The sequence below is a fragment of the Sprattus sprattus genome (assembly GCF_963457725.1).
Source record: "Sprattus sprattus genome assembly, chromosome: 1".
In the NCBI taxonomy this organism is placed as follows: domain Eukaryota; kingdom Metazoa; phylum Chordata; class Actinopteri; order Clupeiformes; family Clupeidae; genus Sprattus; species Sprattus sprattus.
Genome location: NC_137920.1, coordinates 41,799,103 through 41,806,601, shown reverse-complemented (window position 1 = coordinate 41,806,601; position 7,499 = coordinate 41,799,103).

Sequence of the window (7,499 nt, the reverse complement as noted above, 5' to 3'; positions counted from 1 at the left end):
TTATTGATCGGTACTTGACTGTACCTGATTCAGTCCCAGTCACAGATGTAGGCCTATGCAGCCCCCTCTTGCAGAACAAGCAGCATTCTCTGACCTCACCCCGACTGCTTCCTGTATGAACGAAACACTGCTTTCGTCATGAGGTTAGATTTCCGACTTCAGTTTCCGTCATTCTCAGTAGAAGCTGTGGAAGGGGATGTAGAGGAGAGATGTCATGCCATCAGAGAAGGTTGCTCAACAGACGAACGAAGAACAAATACAAAAATAGTTTGCCAGTTGTTGAGCCACACTTGCACAACCTTTCAAAAAGGCACTCAAGCCAAAGACAATGTTTGCAGTGAAGCATTCCAAAGGCCAATTTAAGAGATGTTGATTGTGTAATGAATATATTTAATTAATAATATGATATAATGGAAGGCAGACTCATGTATAGATTTGCAGGAGTATGAAGCTGGAGACCATCAGAGGGAAGAATGCAGAAGGTGCATTAGTGCAAAGAGGAGTGTATCTGATTCCAAGGGAGGCCTCCTCTCAGAGGGGATTTTCCAATAGGCTATTTTTAACCATATGCTTACACAGTACCAGTGCATGGAAATGATACACAATGTGCTGGGAAAGAGTCTGATGTAAGAGAGTGCAATGAGCCCCGCCTGTCCCTCCAATACACAGATGAACACGTTGGGCACCTCTTGGTTTATCATAAATAATAATCAGAAACGACGTATAAAACCCTGTCGTTCCAGGAGGCATCTGAAGCTAGCTTCCCCACATATGTGCTCTATATTATACAATGCAGCTGCACAATGTGCTCCATCGGGCTTGTAATCATAGCTGAGGACACACACAAACCCTCCCACCATACTGGTAACATAACCATGGGCTACAGTCACTGCTCACTGGAGAGATCAGAACAGACACTCTTCTACTCAAGAACACCCGGTCTCGGGCCAGACGCCCCACCACAAACACTCCTAATTACAGCGGCTAGGCAGAGTGCAGCTTTCATCTGACGGAGGGACGTTAATACCGCTGCGTCTTGGGCTTAGTGTGAGGGAGACGGAAGAGAGACAGAGAGAGAAAGAACGACTGAGAAGGAGTGCGAGTCAGAGAAAGAGCAGGCCGCAATGACGTCCCTGTGGTTTAATGACTACTCTTGCCAAAGCCACTCACTACCACAGTATTTGTGTTGTTTGATCGTCATGGCAACTCATGTCCCAAAACACAGCGAGGAAAGCAAAGAGAAGGGACAGCAGACCACTCAACTACAGCATATGAGGAATAGAGAGATAGAGAGAAAGAGAGAGAGACCACTCAACTACAGCATAGGAGGAAGAGAGAGAGACCTCTCAACTAAAGCATAGGAGGAAGAGAGAGAGATAGAGAGATAGAGAGAGTGTGTGAGAGACAGCAGACAACTCAACTACAGCATATTAAGAACAGAGATAGAGAGAGAGAGAGAGAGAGAGAGAAGGGACAGCAGACCACTCAACTATAGGAGGAATAGAGAGATAGAGAGATTGAGAGAAAGAGAGAAAGAGAGTAAGAGAGAGAGAGTGTGTGTAAGACAGAGGAAGACCACGGTTGCCAGCCTCTTCTCCATCAGATTTGGTAAATGCCCATTCCTGCCAGTTCCTGGGAAAGCCTTTTTCCTATTTGGAATAAGCACCTAATTATGTTCTTGTTACTATGACAACTGACTGTATTTTCTCTGCACTTTGAGACAGGTTTGCCAATGACTATATTGCTACTTGCTACTACTATTGCTGCCAAAACCATCCGTCATGGGGCCTTAACACCCCCAGTCTAATGTAAAATGAATATACATCAAGTATGAGTGTAAGGACAATAATTAAGGCTTGTGTAACTAACATTTTAACAAAAAAATGACAAAGAGACAGAGACAATGTTATTGTTTTGGTGCTATATAAATCAAATTGAATTGAATTGAATGATTTTAACTTTTTTCAAGAAGATTTGGCTCCAACATGTGAGATACAGAAAACAGCGACCTCAGGAGAGGCGGTTTGTGTTTGCCAGAATTGTGACTTTGAATAATGCTGAGAGACCAAAGGTCTTTGTCATTTATATTCCCATCACTATTTTTACTAACACAATTATGTGCCTAATAATCTGATGTGACACAGGTCTGGTGATTCTCAATTATGCAATAATATATGCAAGTTTTCAATGTTGCTATGGGCTGACCTATGCAATACGTTGTAGAAATACTAGTAATGAGTACAATTATGAAGTTAATTCATAATTAAAGTGAACTCACAATGATTAGCACATTAGTACCATGTTGCTTCTCCCAGGACACCAACCCCAGTTTTCAGTCCATTCAGATCAACAGAATCAAAGGTCACTAAGGTCTAGCTAGCACCACAATCTCAGAAACCTCTGTTATCAGCCAGCATCAACAACCATTTGTGGGCAGTTTCAGTTGGCCTACTGTGTAGCTGATGAAATCTGTAGGTTAATGTCACTTCCTTTTAAAAGAGATATCACAGTGACCATCTTTAGAACATGTATGCAGCCAGAGCAGAGAAGGTTGTTTAAAATGTGGATCAGCTTAAGTTTGGTTTGCATCTTTAGCACTCAAAATAGTTACAGTAAATGATATAGATAAATTATGTTGGAGAACACAATCAGCTGTCCAGTTTGAAGTGTGATATCATTTTAATTGAAGATTGCAAAGATAGGTTAAAATGGCTGAATGTTAGGACTGGATACCTACAACTGGTGGCATGATCTAGGATCTGATGTGGTACACGTTCTCAGTAAAAATGTTTTCTCAAATCAAGATATCTGCATTTGGAAACCCCCTTGACGTGTAACAAAGACTTTGAGCATGGACTTCAGTGCAGTTATTTATATAGTCTAAGTGTGTTTAATTGGCATGTGTGACAAATCAATCCACTATGGTTTCCAAGATCATTATATGATTTCAGAAAAACAATCACACTCATAAAACTGAGGCCACAATGAGTCCAACTCTCAGTCTACCCATGCTTACAAACAATAATTGACATGAGGGTAAATAAATATCTCCACGTAGCAGTGGCTATGTGGTTGCCTTAACAAACTAGTTTTCCCTGCATACACCTTATCGGTCATGTTTCAGACACATTCTGGAACTAAATTAAGCCTGACTTCATCAAATTGCACCGATAACTGCTGAAGGAGTCTATGATTTAATACGCCCCGGGAACCACCCGTTTTATGAGAGGTGCGATATACTAATTTGGTGTGTCGCGTAGGAATGCATCACACGTCTTCGACAGCGAAAGCAGAGGGGACGACGCGTCTGACGTTTCCAAAGGAATTCCAGTCTGGAGTCCTCGAGCCCATCACGTAGCGTAACCTTGACTGCTTCCACATTTAAGAGGCAGGAACACTATGAGCTGGAGTTGAGAAGTTTTTCTTTAACAAACTTCGGATTGCATTTAGGTCCGCAAATTCAGGCTGTTCAAAGGTACGTGTCCTCTCTTTCTGAAAGTCTTGCCTCCTACTCTTTTAAATACATGTGAATTTTAAGTTCCACAATTTAATGGTAAGCTAACAGTTAAGGCGTGGAAATAGAATAATTGTACCAGTATTGTTGTTAGTGGGGCTATCATATTTACAATTGTTTTGTGTTCTAGCAGTGTCAGGGTTCATCGGTGCGTCGAGGTAAAGACCCTCATGTGTTAGTTATAGACTACTCATATACTCTATCGATGATAATTCCAGACTCGATCCTTTCATCACTTTTGCAACCTGTGCCTTAACATACATTAAAATCTCAAGAGCACAGTCAAGGTTACTTTTCAAGCTAGTCATGGAAAATGTTTGATTTAATTGTAACGTACTCTCTATGCTAGTTAAAGGGACCTCAGCAATTTTATATTCAGTATACTGTATCTTTATCTGAAGATGTGCAGGCTATATAATGTCTGTCTCGAAAAAACAGTGATGGTTAAGAATACATTGGCACGCAAACTCATCCTCAGGCAGATGTTTGTGTGTCAATTCTGTCAATCAATTTTTATCTGTACAGTCTCTGAGTAGCTTGCAGAGTAAGTAAAAATAATTTTGATACCTTTGAGCGGATGTGAGAGACTTTTCCCAGAAGGGGATCAAAGATCAAAGAGGACTTCCTCAGTAGTTCCATGACTGACTGTTCGGAAAGATGGAAAGCTGTCATTTATATCCTATTTATAAAGCACCAGCCCAGAGGAAAATTCAAAGAGAGTAAAGTAGGGAGGGTCAGAGAAAGACATTTGACTGACTCTCTCAACACATCCCAAGCTCTGTAAAGCACTTTGAGACAATGTCTATTGTTAATGTCGCTACATAATAATACCATTTAATTGAAATGGAATTGAAATCCAACGCTCTGTGTCTCTGGCCAATGGGATTCCTGGCATGGTGATTTTTAATGGACTGTAAGGACTGAATCACATTGCCAGGGATTTCCAGTGGCTGGTGTGACGTCAGCAACTATAACGGTCTGCCACTGCCTTCCCGTAAGGGCGCTGCGCCGTCGCCAACCATATGCTCTGGAACTCATTTAGGAGTTTCTTCAACCTCCTTTTGGAGAACCATTTCTGTTGGGTTCTTAGAATGGGCCTTTCTGCCAGTGGAAGAATCCTCCCATCTGATCCAAGAACACACTTTAGAGAGAATTAGTGAGAGACATTTATACAACATACACTCTTTACAGAGACCATATAGGTAATGCAATACAGCCTTTGGCCTACACCGGCTCCTTTCAAAAGACATTTGTGTCACACATTTGGCCTACACCGCCTCCTCAAGAAGTCAAGAAGAAGACCTGACCTGGGCAACACATACACACACACAGTGTACTGTAGGCCTCTACACCTCCTCTCTCTCTCTCACACACACACACACACACACACACACACACAGTGTACTGTAGGCCTCTACACCTCCTCTCTCTCTCACATACACACACACAGTGTACCGTAGGCCTCTACACCTCCTCTCTCTCACATACACACACACACAGTGTACTGTAGGCCTCTACACCTCCTCTCTCTCACATACACACACACAGTGTACTGTAGGCCTCTACACCTCCTCTCTCTCTCACATACACACACACAGTGTACTGTAGGCCTCTACACCTCCTCTCTCTCACACACACACACACACACAGTGTACTGTAGGCCTCTACACCTCCTCTCTCTCACAAACACACACACAGTGTACTGTAGGCCTCTACACCTCCTCTCTCTCTCACATACACACACACAGTGTACTGTAGGCCTCTACACCTCCTCTCTCTCACACACACACACACACACAGTGTACTGTAGGCCTCTACACCTCCTCTCTCTCACAAACACACACACAGTGTACTGTAGGCCTCTACACCTCCTCTCTCTCTCACATACACACACACAGTGTACTGTAGGCCTCTACACCTCCTCTCTCTCACATACACACACACACACAGTGTACTGTAGGCCTCTACACCTCCTCTCTCACACACACACGGTACCCTAAAATATTAGCATTTAGGTCATGGAGGCATTGGAATTTACCTTGCATGTGAGCAGTCTGTCCTCTACCTGTTCACAGTGGTTAAGTTCCAGTATCCCAAGACCTCATTCAGCTACAGACCTGGAGTAGACACAACTACTACAGCTACAGACACAACTACAGACACAGAACTAGATTCAGTACTGCAGCAGAGTCAATCCAGAGCATTGCAAGCCTCTCTTGAAGTGGAAAGAGTCACTTTACGCTGTTTCAAGGTCTCATGCTCTACAGACTGACAGTAAAGGGATTACTCCATTGCTTTGAAAGACAGGTGTAGTGTGTCCTGGTCTCAAAATGAATGTTTTGAAAAGGGAGCTCCAAGACCATCTATTTCACATGCACAATATACAGAAAACAAAGTGTTTTCAAATCAAACTATTCAGCTCTACTGTTTTTGCTCTTAAACTTCTATAATTACACTAAAGAGACTAAGCAGAGGAGAGAAAGATCTGTCTGGGAACATTTTGAGGTAGTTTTAGTTAGTCCTCCTGAATCCAAAGGCACTGGCCTGATATGTTGTCCTGTGCAGATTTCTCAGTCCTCCCCTCAGTTTGGCTTTGACGAAATTGCCACTACTGAGGAAGAACTATCTGTGGTCTTCTTTAAAACGGTTTCATAAGTAATTTAAACCTCGTGAAGAGATGGTCTTAGTATGACCCAATAGGTTGTGGGAGAGGCTGATTGGTGTTCCATGGCAGTGTGTTGTTGGATGTCCAAGTGCTTATTTTCTGAATCTGTTGACACGACGCCTGTGCCTGCTGTGCCGACAATCAGTGTTTCTAACTGGCTCAGTTCAGCAGGAACAGGGGCTCTGTCTGCTCAGCCACAGAGTGCTACATGAAGATGAGTCACTTGGGAACATGCAAACAGATGAAGGCACACATCCACACCTACAGCTATCATTCTATTCAATGCAGTGGTTGAAGTGGTGATTATTTAGGTCCTCAAACTAGAGGCTTGGTGATTCTATGTGCTGTAAAGCTACTGAAGGATGTTGCCTATGGGTCATTCCACACCAATACATCTATTCATCATATGTGACCAAGGAGTCAATGCTAATATCTATAGATGACTGATGGAAACAAAGTTGTATATTTTTAAATTATATTTCCTGTTAACCACCTATGCATTGAGGAATCAAACCTCTGCTCACAGTCCCTATCAGAAGATCATTGTTCATGATAGAAAATGGATCACATGGTTCTTGAAATGAAAAACTGATTTGAATGATTTATAAAAACATTTTTTTTTTTAAACAATTAAAAATAGAATTCCATTGTTCTTGGTAGAAAATTGTTTTTATTTCGTCTGTTGAGAGAAAAGTCTGATTGTATTGAGAGCTGATGCTTCATCACAGAAATGTACAAAGCATGGAGTCTGTCTAACAGGGCTTTTAATTTGACTTGTTTTCCCCAGCAAACACAGACAGTTCACATCTTACACCATACAAAACAAACAAGGCAAAAAATGGTGGACTATCCTGTTATCACCTTTAAGTAAATTTGCAAAAACCAAAAAAACAACAACATAGAAAATAAAATTAAAAAGTGCATAATGGTAAACCATCAGATTACTCATGGATTTGTTTAGTTAAGTATTGTGATATTTTATTCACTTGCAGAAAAATTTACAGTAGCAGCAAAAAAAAATATTAATAATAAAAAAATGAATTGAGTAAAACTATGTTCGATTTTAATCACCATGGTGACAGTCACTATACCAAATGTCCTTATGGCATCAATAGGTATCGATACAAATATATTTGCACAAATCATGCTCTCACCTTTCTTTTTTTCCCGTACTATTAATGCATCTCGCTTTCTCGCACGCACGCACGCACGCACGCACGCACACACACACACACACACGCACACACACAGTTGGTCACAGTTTACAGGTCGCTAGGAGACAAGGGGTGTAGGAGTCAAGTACCTTAAAACAATACATAT